Source organism: Daphnia magna, unplaced genomic scaffold, assembly GCF_020631705.1.
Source record: "Daphnia magna isolate NIES unplaced genomic scaffold, ASM2063170v1.1 Dm_contigs200, whole genome shotgun sequence".
NCBI lineage: Eukaryota > Metazoa > Arthropoda > Branchiopoda > Diplostraca > Daphniidae > Daphnia > Daphnia magna.
The window spans coordinates 1-12,927 of NW_025533172.1; the positions used below are offsets into that span (position 1 = coordinate 1).

Genomic DNA, 12,927 nt, shown 5'->3' on the forward strand with positions numbered 1-12,927 from the left:
TACGAAACAATATTATTACAAGTGTAAATGTGTTGCCTTAAACAACAAGGAAAAGTACAGCCTAAAAGTATGTAATTCTTGGCTCAATGGTCGGGAATTTCTCAACATCGGCGTGGAAATTTAAAAGTCTCAGGTTCGATTCCTGTTTCAGTTACACTATAATTAATGTTATCTTTCGTTTCAATAAAACTCCTTATAACGATTGGAGCAATCAAATTAAATAGGCTATCTACACTCCTGCTCATAAACATTAATAATTTGAGTTTTCAATTACATCAGTCATAGCTCAATGGTAGTATACCGTGTTGGTATGCCGAATGATCTGGGTTCAAATCCCCGTGCAGTTAAAAATGGAGATTGATAATATTTCTGAAGTCGAAATCGTGCAGAAATAAAAATTTGATTCGGCGACGGGCAAAGCGATGACGGGCGATTCGGCGACGGGCAAAGCGATGACGGGCAAAGCAATGACAGGCGATTCGGCGACGGGCAAAGCGATGACGGGCGATTCGGTGACGGGCGAGGTGAAGAAGGGGCTTTTTTTTACATACGCCTGTTGTCAAAATTGTAGGGCCGGCAATTTTTTTAAAGACACGTTGGGTTGGCAATCCTACGATAACATATTGAAATTTTAACAAGCAATACTAGAGAAGAAAGAAACTTGAAATACCAAGGAGTAGTAGTTCTGAGGTTCACATCTATGTGTGTTGGCCATCAGAGTAGAAATAAAAAGAAGACTGCTGATCTGGTTGTTGATAATCATTGACAATACAGAGAAGAATATGATGCATTTTTCACATTGGAACTTACACAAGATGAGTGGGTCAAGAGTGATCTTCCTTCAGAGCCAGCATCCTTTGCACTTTTAGTTTATGAGCTAGAAGTAAACACAGAAGCATGCAAACTTTGACACTGAATGCCATAATATGAGTCTAATACCTCAACCCTCAAAACTAAATCATGCCACTTGCCCGGCTCAGTGGAAATGACAAGAAGATTGCAAGTCAGCATCCTTTGCGATTTTAGTTTAACGAGCTACTTCATCAAAGCAGAATTATGCAAATTGGATTCTTATTTTCAAAATTTAAGTATAATACCTCCTAATGAGCAATAGAAAAGCATGATGGAATCTCTTAGTGACAAGTAACCAACAGTTTTTGGATTTGGCAGCAGGCATAGCTGATAACAAAATTACCTGTTAGACACAAAATAATCCATTGATATGCTTCACTTGAAAAACACTTGATAGTAGATGAAAAACCATTTGATTTGATCGAACTTTAAATTGGAAAGTAATATAATTAACAAATATTGGGATACGGTTTTCACTAGTCACATAGAGCTTGATCACATAACAAGTATAAAGGAGCAGCAGCGCCATCTCGTTTTCCAATTTAGAAAGAAAAGCAAGTTCAAACAAGAATTGGTCATTTTTTATTGTGAGAACTACATTGATGTTGATATTCTAATACTGCTCATTCTAGAGCAGTACACACCAAAATCATATCAATACAAAAAGTCCTTGAACAAAACAATAAAACTTACATTAAATAAATTCTTTATTAAGCATACTTCAAAGTGAAAGTTTCTTAGTAAATTGGAGATCCAACTCTAGTAGAATATTGGGAGCCAATAGCACATCTTGTAAGAACTAGGGGCCCTCACTCCGTTCAGGAAGTTCCCGATAGGGTACGGCCTGGTCGCCAATTCGCCATAATATCTCGGAAACCGTTTGCTCTTCCGGCAAAACAGACTCCGTATACATGTCCTATGAGGCATGCGCTGATCATCAACGCCTTCATCCCGCCTTCCCACTTTTGTCAAAATCGGCCAAAAACGACATCTCTTGAAATTCTCCAAAAATCAGACGGCATAATGGAAATTGAACGCTGATTTCAATTTGGTCATTGGTTTTCTCTTTAGACTAGCCGTTTATAAAATTAACGAAAACAGTTCTGTTAGCGCACCAACTTCATTTATGGTTTTTAACATGTAAATGATAAACTATAAGACCAATAGAAAAATAAACCTGATTTCCGTGATTTTCATTCAATTCTGAATCTAAATCATGTATTTTAATCCAAATTTGAAATTTGGCCAAAAATGAAAAAGTGGGAAGGGCCTTCCCACTTTTGTCAAAATGGGCCAAAAACGATATCTCTTGAAATTCTCCAAAAATCAGACGGTATACTCGAAATTGAACGCTGATTTTGATTTAGTTATTGTGTTTCTCTTTAGACTAGCCGTTTAAAAAATTAACGAAAACAGTTCTGTTAGCGCATCAACTTCATTTATGGTTTTTAACATGTAAATGAAAAACTATAAGACCAATAGAAAAATAAACCTTATTTCCGTGATTTTTATTCAATTCTGAATCTATATCATGTATTTTTAAGCCAAATTTGAAATTTGGCCACAAAATGAAAAAGTGGGAAGGGTATTAGCCTTTCCACTTTTGTCAAAATCGGCCAAAAATGACATCTCTTGAAATTCTTCAAAAATCAGACAGCATAATCGAAATTGAACGCTGATTTCGATTTAGACATTGGTTTTCTCTTCAGACTAGCCGTTAAAAAAATTAACGAAAACAGTTCCGTTAGCGCACCAACTTCATTTATGGTTTTTAACATGTAAATGAAAAACTATAAGACCAATAGAAAAATAAACCTGATTTCCGTGATTTTCATTCAATTCTGAATCTAAATCATGTATTTTAAGCCAAATTTGAAATTTGGCCAAAAAAAATGAAAAAGTGGGAAGGGTATAGCCTTCCCACTTTTGTCAAAATGGGCCAAAAACGACATCTCTTGAAATTCTCCAAAAATCAGACGGTATACTCGAAATTGAACGCTGATTTTGATTTAGTCATTGGTTTTCTCTTTAGACTAGCCGTTTATAAAATTAACGAAAACAGTTCTGTTAGCGCACCAACTTCATTTATGGTTTTTAACATGTAAATGAAAAACTATAAAACCAATAGAAAAATAAACCTGATTTCCGTGATTTTCATTCAATTCTGAATCTAAATCATGTATTTTAATCCAAATTTGAAATTTGACCAAAAATGAAAAAGTGGGAAGGGTATAGCCTTCCCCACTTTTGTCAAAATGGGACAAAAACGACATCTCTTGAAATTCTCCCAAAATCAGACGGCATAATGGAAATTGAACGCTGATTTCAATTTAGCCATTGGTTTTCTCTTTAGACTAGCCGTTTATAAAATTAACGAAAACAGTTCTGTTAGCGCACCAACTTCATTTATGGTTTTTAACATGTAAATAAAAAACTATAAGACCAATAGAAAAATAAACCTGATTTCCGTGATTTTCATTCAATTCTGAATCTAAATCATGTATTTTAATCCAAATTTGAAATTTGACCAAAAATGAAAAAGTGGGAAGGGTATAGCCTTCCCACTTTTGTCAAAATGGGACAAAAACGACATCTCTTGAAATTCTCCAAAAATCAGACGGCATAATGGAAATTGAACGCTGATTTCAATTTATCCATTGGTTTTCTCTTTAGACTAGCCGTTTATAAAATTAACGAAAACAGTTCTGTTAGCGCACCAACTTCATTTATGGTTTTTAACATGTAAATGAAAAACTATAAGACCAATAGAAAAATAAACCTGATTTCCGTGATTTTCATTCAATTCTGAATCTAAATCATGTATTTTAAGCCAAATTTGAAATTTGGCCAAAAATGAAAAAGTGGGAAGGGTATAGCCTTCCCACTTTTGTCAAAATGGGCCAAAAACGACATCTCTTGAAATTCTCCAAAAATCAGACGGTATACTCGAAATTGAACGCTAATTTTGATTTAGTCATTGGTTTTCTCTTTAGACTAGCCGTTTATAAAATTAACGAAAACAGTTCTGTTAGCGCACCAACTTCATTTATGGTTTTTAACATGTAAATGAAAAACTATAAGACCAATAGAAAAATAAACCTGATTTCCGTGATTTTCATTCAATTCTGAATCTAAATCATGTATTTTAATCCAAATTTGAAATTTGACCAAAAATGAAAAAGTGGGAAGGGTATAGCCTTCCCACTTTTGTCAAAATGGGACAAAAACGACATCTCTTGAAATTCTCCAAAAATCAGACGGCATAATGGAAATTGAACGCTGATTTCAATTTATCCATTGGTTTTCTCTTTAGACTAGCCGTTTATAAAATTAACGAAAACAGTTCTGTTAGCGCACCAACTTCATTTATGGTTTTTAACATGTAAATGAAAAACTATAAGACCAATAGAAAAATAAACCTTATTTCCGTGATTTTTATTCAATTCTGAATCTAAATCATGTATTTTAAGCCAAATTTGAAATTTGGCCAAAAATGAAAAAGTGGGAAGGGTATAGCCTTCCCACTTTTGTCAAAATGGGCTAAAAACGACATCTCTTGAAATTCTCCAAAAATCAGACGGCATAATGGAAATTGAACGCTGATTTCAATTTAGTCATTGGTTTTCTCTTTAGACTAGCCGTTTATAAAATTAACGAAAACATTTGATGTTAGCGCATCAACTTCATTTATGGTTTTTAACATGTAAATGAAAAACTATAAGACCAATAGAAAAATAAACCTTATTTCCGTGATTTTTATTCAATTCTGAATCTATATCATGTATTTTAAGCCAAATTTGAAATTTGGCCAAAAATGAAAAAGTGGGAAGGGTATAGCCTTTCCACTTTTGTCAAAATTGGCCAAAAATGACATCTCTTGAAATTCTTCAAAAATCAGACAGCATAATCGAAATTGAACGCTGATTTCGATTTAGACATTGGTTTTCTCTTCAGACTAGCCGTTAAAAAAATTAACGAAAACAGTTCCGTTAGCGCACCAACTTCATTTATGGTTTTTAACATGTAAATGAAAAACTATAAGACCAATAGAAAAATAAACCTGATTTCCGTGATTTTCATTCAATTCTGAATCTAAATCATGTATTTTAAGCCTAATTTGAAATTTGGCCAAAAATGAAAAAGTGGGAAGGGTATAGCCTTCCCACTTTTGTCAAAATGGGCCAAAAACGACATCTCTTGAAATTCTCCAAAAATCAGACGGTATACTCGAAATTGAACGCTGATTTTGATTTAGTCATTGGTTTTCTCTTTAGACTAGCCGTTTATAAAATTAACGAAAACAGTTCTGTTAGCGCACCAACTTCATTTATGGTTTTTAACATGTAAATGAAAAACTATAAGACCAATAGAAAAATAAACCTGATTTCCGTGATTTTCATTCAATTCTGAATCTAAATCATGTATTTTAATCCAAATTTGAAATTTGACCAAAAATGAAAAAGTGGGAAGGGTATAGCCTTCCCACTTTTGTCAAAATGGGACAAAAACGACATCTCTTGAAATTCTCCAAAAATCAGACGGCATAATGGAAATTGAACGCTGATTTCGATTTAGCCATTGGTTTTCTCTTTAGACTAGCCGTTTATAAAATTAACGAAAACAGTTCTGTTAGCGCACCAACTTCATTTATGGTTTTTAACATGTAAATGAAAAACTATAAGACCAATAGAAAAATAAACCTTATTTCCGTGATTTTTATTCAATTCTGAATCTATATCATGTATTTTAAGCCAAATTTGAAATTTGGCCAAAAATGAAAAAGTTGGAAGGGTATAGCCTTTCCACTTTTGTCAAAATCGGCCAAAAATGACATCTCTTGAAATTCTTCAAAAATCAGACAGCATAATCGAAATTGAACGCTGATTTTGATTTAGTCATTGGTTTTCTCTTTAGACTAGCCCTTTATAAAATTAACGAAAACAGTTCTGTTAGCGCACCAACTTCATTTATGGTTTTTAACATGTAAATGAAAAACTATAAGACCAATAGAAAAATAAACCTGATTTCCGTGATTTTCATTCAATTCTGAATCTAAATCATGTATTTTAATCCAAATTTGAAATTTGACCAAAAATGAAAAAGTGGGAAGGGTATAGCCTTCCCACTTTTGTCAAAATGGGACAAAAACGACATCTCTTGAAATTCTCCAAAAATCAGACGGCATAATGGAAATTGAACGCTGATTTCGATTTAGCCATTGGTTTTCTCTTTAGACTAGCCGTTTATAAAATTAACGAAAACAGTTCTGTTAGCGCACCAACTTCATTTATGGTTTTTAACATGTAAATGAAAAACTATAAGACCAATAGAAAAATAAACCTGATTTCCGTGATTTTTATTCAATTCTGAATCTAAATCATGTATTTTAAGCCAAATTTGAAATTTGGCCAAAAATGAAAAAAAGTGGGAAGGGTATAGCCTTCCCACTTTTGTCAAAATGGGCTCAAAAACGACATCTCTTGAAATTCTCCAAAAATCAGACGGCATAATGGAAATTGAACGCTGATTTCGATTTAGTCATTGGTTTTCTCTTTAGACTAGCCGTTTATAAAATTAACGAAAACATTTGCTGTTAGCGCACCAACTTCATTTATGGTTTTTAACATGTAAATGAAAAACTATAAGACCAATAGAAAAATAAACCTGATTTCCGTGATTTTTATTCAATTCTGAATCTATATCATGTATTTTAAGCCAAATTTGAAATTTGGCCAAAAATGAAAAAGTGGGAAGGGTATAGCCTTTCCACTTTTGTCAAAATCGGCCAAAAATGACATCTCTTGAAATTCTTCAAAAATCAGACAGCATAATCGAAATTGAACGCTGATTTTGATTTAGTCATTGGTTTTCTCTTTAGACTAGCCGTTTATAAAATTAACGAAAACAGTTCTGTTAGCGCACCAACTTCATTTATGGTTTTTAACATGTAAATGAAAAACTATAAGACCAATAGAAAAATAAACCTGATTTCCGTGATTTTCATTCAATTCTGAATCTAAATCATGTATTTTAAGCCAAATTTGAAATTTGACCAAAAATGAAAAAGTGGGAAGGGTATAGCCTTTCCCACTTTTGTCAAAATGGGACAAAAACGACATCTCTTGAAATTCTCCAAAAATCAGACGGCATAATGGAAATTGAACGCTGATTTCGATTTAGCCATTGGTTTTCTCTTTAGACTAGCCGTTTATAAAATTAACGAAAACAGTTCTGTTAGCGCACTAACTTCATTTATGGTTTTTAACATGTAAATGAAAAACTATAAGACCAATAGAAAAATAAACCTTATTTCCGTGATTTTTATTCAATTCTGAATCTAAATCATGTATTTTAAGCCAAATTTGAAATTTGGCCAAAAATGAAAAAGTGGGAAGCCCATGTCAAAATGGGCTAAAAACGACATCTCTTGAAATTCTCCAAAAATCAGACGGCATAATGGAAATTGAACGCTGATTTCAATTTAGTCATTGGTTTTCTCTTTAGACTAGCCGTTTATAAAATTAACGAAAACATTTGATGTTAGCGCATCAACTTCATTTACGGTTTTTAACATGTAAATGAAAAACTATAAGACCAATAGAAAAATAAACCTGATTTCCGTGATTTTCATTCAATTCTGAATCTAAATCATGTATTTTAATCCAAATTTGAAATTTGGCCAAAAATGAAAAAGTGGGAAGGGTATAGCCTTCCCACTTTTGTCAAAATGGGCCAAAAACGACATCTCTTGAAATTCTCCAAAAATCAGACGGCATAATGGAAATTGAACCCTGATTTCAATTTATCCATTGGTTTTCTCTTTAGACTAGCCGTTTATAAAATTAACGAAAACAGTTCTGTTAGCGCACCAACTTCATTTATGGTTTTTAACATGTAAATGAAAAACTATAAGACCAATAGAAAAATAAACCTTATTTCCGTGATTTTTATTCAATTCTGAATCTAAATCATGTATTTTAAGCCAAATTTGAAATTTTGCCTAAAATGAAAAAGTGGGAAGGGTATAGCCTTCCCACTTTTGTCAAAATGGGCCAAAAACGACATCTCTTGAAATTCTCCAAAAATCAGACGGTATACTCGAAATTGAACGCTGATTTTGATTTAGTCATTGGTTTTCTCTTTAGACTAGCCGTTTATAAAATTAACGAAAACAGTTCTGTTAGCTCACCAACTTCATTTATGGTTTTTAACATGTAAATGAAAAACTATAAGACCAATAGAAAAATAAACCTGATTTCCGTGATTTTCATTCAATTCTGAATCTAAATCATGTATTTTAAGCCAAATTTGAAATTTGGCCAAAAATGAAAAAGTGGGAAGGGTATAGCCTTTCCACTTTTGTCAAAATGGGCCAAAAACGACATCTCTTGAAATTCTCCAAAAATCAGACGGTATAATCGAAATTGGACGCTGATTTTGATTTAGTTATTGTGTTTCTCTTTAGACTAGCCGTTTAAAAAATTAACGAAAACAGTTCTGTTAGCGCACCAACTTCATTTATGGTTTTTAACATGTAAATGAAAAACTATAAGACCAATAGAAAAATAAACCTGATTTCCGTGATTTTCATTCAATTCTGAATCTATATCATGTATTTTAAGCCAAATTTGAAATTTGGCCAAAAATGAAAAAGTGGGAAGGGTATAGCCTTTCCACTTTTGTCAAAATTGGCCAAAAATGACATCTCTTGAAATTCTTCAAAAATCAGACGGCATAATCGAAATTGAACGCTGATTTCGATTTAGTCATTGGTTTTCTCTTTAGACTAGCCGTTAAAAAAATTAATGAAAACAGTTCCGTTAGCGCACCAACTTCATTTATGGTTTTTAACATGTAAATGAAAAACTATAAGACCAATAGAAAAATAAACCTGATTTCCGTGATTTTCATTCAATTCTGAATCTAAATCATGTATTTTAAGCCAAATTTGAAATTTGGCCAAAAATGAAAAAGTGGGAAGGGTATAGCCTTCCCACTTTTGTCAAAATGGGACAAAAACGACATCTCTTGAAATTCTCCAAAAATCAGACGGCATAATGGAAATTGAACGCTGATTTCGATTTAGCCATTGGTTTTCTCTTTAGACTAGCCGTTTATAAAATTAACGAAAACAGTTCTGTTAGCGCACCAACTTCATTTATGGTTTTTAACATGTAAATGAAAAACTATAAGACCAATAGAAAAATAAACCTGATTTCCGTGATTTTTATTCAATTCTGAATCTAAATCATGTATTTTAAGCCAAATTTGAAATTTGGCCAAAAATGAAAAAGTGGGAAGGGTGCCTTCCCACTTTTGTCAAAATGGGCTAAAAACGACATCTCTTGAAATTCTCCAAAAATCAGACGGCATAATGGAAATTGAACGCTGATTTCGATTTAGTCATTGGTTTTCTCTTTAGACTAGCCGTTTATAAAATTAACGAAAACAGTTGCTGTTAGCGCACCAACTTCATTTATGGTTTTTAACATGTAAATGAAAAACTATAAGACCAATAGAAAAATAAACCTGATTTCCGTGATTTTTCATTCAATTCTGAATCTATATCATGTATTTTAAGCCAAATTTGAAATTTGGCCAAAAATGAAAAAGTGGGAAGGGTATAGCCTTTCCACTTTTGTCAAAATCGGCCAAAAATGACATCTCTTGAAATTCTCCAAAAATCAGACGGCATAATGGAAATTGAACGCTGATTTCGATTTAGCCATTGGTTTTCTCTTTAGACTAGCCGTTTATAAAATTAACGAAAACAGTTCTGTTAGCGCACCAACTTCATTTATGGTTTTTAACATGTAAATGAAAAACTATAAGACCAATAGAAAAATAAACCTGATTTCCGTGATTTTCATTCAATTCTGAATCTAAATCATGTATTTTAAGCCAATTGAAAATTTGGCCAAAAATGAAAAAGTGGGAAGGGTATAGCCTTTCCACTTTTGTCAAAATCGGCCAAAAATGACATCTCTTGAAATTCTCCAAAAATCAGACGGCATAATCGAAATTGAACGCTGATTTCGATTTAGTCATTGGTTTTCTTTTTTAGACTAGCCGTTAAAAAATTAACGAAAACAGTTCCGTTAGCGCACCAACTTCATTTATGGTTTTTAACATGTAAATGAAAAACTATAAAACCAATAGAAAAATAACCTTATTTCCGTGATTTTTATTCAATTCTGAATCTATATCATCTATTTTAAGCCAAATTTGAAATTTGGCCAAAAATAAAAAAGTGGGAAGGGTATAGCCTTTCCACTTTTGTCAAAATCGGCCAAAAATGACATCTCTTGAAATTCTCCAAAAATCAGACGGCATAATCGAAATTGAACGCTGATTTCGATTTAGACATTGGTTTTCTCTTTAGACTAGCCGTTAAAAAAATTAACGAAAACAGTTCCGTTAGCGCACCAACTTCATTTATGGTTTTTAACATGTAAATGAAAAACTATAAGACCAATAGAAAAATAAACCTGATTTCCGTGATTTTCATTCAATTCTGAATCTAAATCATGTATTTTAAGCCAAATTTGAAATTTGGCCCAAAATGAAAAAGTGGGAAGGGTATAGCCTTCCCACTTTTGTCAAAATGGGCCAAATACGACATCTCTTGAAATTCTCCAAAAATCAGACGGCATAATGGAAATTGAACGCTGATTTCAATTTAGTCATTGGTTTTCTCTTTAGACTAGCCGTTTATAAAATTAACGAAAACAGTTCTGTTAGCGCACCAACTTCATTTATGGTTTTTAACATGTAAATGAAAAACTATAAGACCAATAGAAAAATAAACCTGATTTCCGTGATTTTCATTCAATTCTGAATCTAAATCATGTATTTTAAGCCAAATTTGAAATTTGGCCAAAAATGAAAAAGTGGGAAGGGTATAGCCTTTCCACTTTTGTCAAAATCGGCCAAAAATGACATCTCTTGAAATTCTTCAAAAATCAGACGGCATAATCGAAATTGAACGCTGATTTCGATTTAGTCATTGGTTTTCTCTTTAGACTAGCCGTTAAAAAAATTAACGAAAACAGTTCCGTTAGCGCACCAACTTCATTTATGGTTTTTAACATGTAAATGAAAAACTATAAGACCAATAGAAAAATAAACCTGATTTCCGTGATTTTCATTCAATTCTGAATCTAAATCATGTATTTTAAGCCAAATTTGAAATTTGGCCAAAAATGAAAAAGTGGGAAGGGTATAGCCTTCCCACTTTTGTCAAAATGGGCCAAAAACGACATCTCTTGAAATTCTCCAAAAATCAGACGGTATACTCGAAATTGAACGCTGATTTTGATTTAGTCATTGGTTTTCTCTTTAGACTAGCCGTTTATAAAATTAACGAAAACAGTTCTGTTAGCGCACCAACTTCATTTATGGTTTTTAACATGTAAATGAAAAACTATAAGACCAATAGAAAAATAAACCTGATTTCCGTGATTTTCATTCAATTCTGAATCTAAATCATGTATTTTAAGCCAAATTTGAAATTTGACCAAAAATGAAAAAGTGGGAAGGGTATAGCCTTCCCACTTTTGTCAAAATGGGACAAAAACGACATCTCTTGAAATTCTCCAAAAATCAGACGGCATAATGGAAATTGAACGCTGATTTCGATTTAGCCATTGGTTTTCTCTTTAGACTAGCCGTTTATAAAATTAACGAAAACAGTTCTGTTAGCGCACCAACTTCATTTATGGTTTTTAACATGTAAATGAAAAACTATAAGACCAATAGAAAAATAAACCTGATTTCCGTGATTTTTATTCAATTCTGAATCTAAATCATGTATTTTAAGCAAAATTTGAAATTTGGCCCAAAATGAAAAAGTGGGAAGGGTATAGCCTTCCCACTTTTGTCAAAATGGGCCAAAAACGACATCTCTTGAAATTCTCCAAAAATCAGACGGTATACTCGAAATTGAACGCTGATTTTGATTTAGTCATTGGTTTTCTCTTTAGACTAGCCGTTTATAAAATTAACGAAAACAGTTCTGTTAGCGCACCAACTTCATTTATGGTTTTTAACATGTAAATGAAAAACTATAAGACCAATAGAAAAATAAACCTGATTTCCGTGATTTTCATTCAATTCTGAATCTAAATCATGTATTTTAAGCCAAATTTGAAATTTGGCCAAAAATGAAAAAGTGGGAAGGGTATAGCCTTCCCACTTTTGTCAAAATGGGCCAAAAACGACATCTCTTGAAATTCTCCAAAAATCAGACGGCATAATGGAAATTGACCGCTGATTTCGATTTAGTCATTGGTTTTCTCTTTAGACTAGCCGTTTATAAAATTAACGAAAACAGTTCTGTTAGCGCACCAACTTCATTTATGGTTTTTAACATGTAAATGAAAAACTATAAGACCAATAGAAAAATAAACCTGATTTCCGTGATTTTTATTCAATTCTGAATCTAAATCATGTATTTTAAGCCAAATTTGAAATTTGGCCTAAAATGAAAAAGTGGGAAGGGTATAGCCTTCCCACTTTTGTCAAAATGGGCCAAAAACGACATCTCTTGAAATTCTCCAAAAATCAGACGGTATAATCGAAATTGAACGCTGATTTTGATTTAGTCATTGGTTTTCTCTTTAGACTAGCCGTTTAAAAAATTAACGAAAACAGTTCTGTTAGCGCACCAACTTCATTTATGGTTTTTAACATGTAAATGAAAAACTATAAGACCAATAGAAAAATAAACCTGATTTCCGTGATTTTTATTCAATTCTGAATCTAAATCATGTATTTTAAGCCAAATTTGAAATTTGGCAAATATGAAAAAGTGGGAAGGGTATAGCCTTTCCACTTTTGTCAAAATGGGCCAAAAACGACATCTCTTGAAATTCTCCAAAAATCAGACGGTATACTCGAAATTGAACGCTGATTTTGATTTAGTCATTGGGTTTCTCTTTAGACTAGCCGTTTAAAAAATTAACGAAAACAGTTCTGTTAGCGCACCAACTTCATTTATGGTTTTTAACATGTAAATGAAAAACTATAAGACCAATAGAAAAATAAACCTGATTTCCGTGATTTTCATTCAATTCT

At 32.5% G+C, this 12,927-nt stretch overlaps 1 long non-coding RNA gene across 6 annotated transcripts; it reads right to left on the bottom strand.

The window, feature by feature from the left end:
• Positions 1 to 55: 55 nt before the first annotated feature.
• On the bottom strand, positions 56 to 1,439 carry LOC116930907. Of its 6 annotated transcripts, none has more exons than XR_004398620.2 (6): positions 1,262 to 1,439; positions 1,098 to 1,195; positions 940 to 1,038; positions 811 to 877; positions 671 to 745; positions 56 to 610 (listed from the first exon to the last, which is right to left on the bottom strand). It is a non-coding gene; the product is annotated as an uncharacterized LOC116930907 (long non-coding RNA). The 6 variants fall into 6 exon arrangements; XR_004398619.2 differs by having other exon boundaries at positions 940 to 1,035; positions 1,262 to 1,438; XR_004398621.2 differs by having other exon boundaries at positions 940 to 1,100; positions 1,196 to 1,439.
• Between the last annotated feature and the right edge of the window lie 11,488 nt (positions 1,440 to 12,927).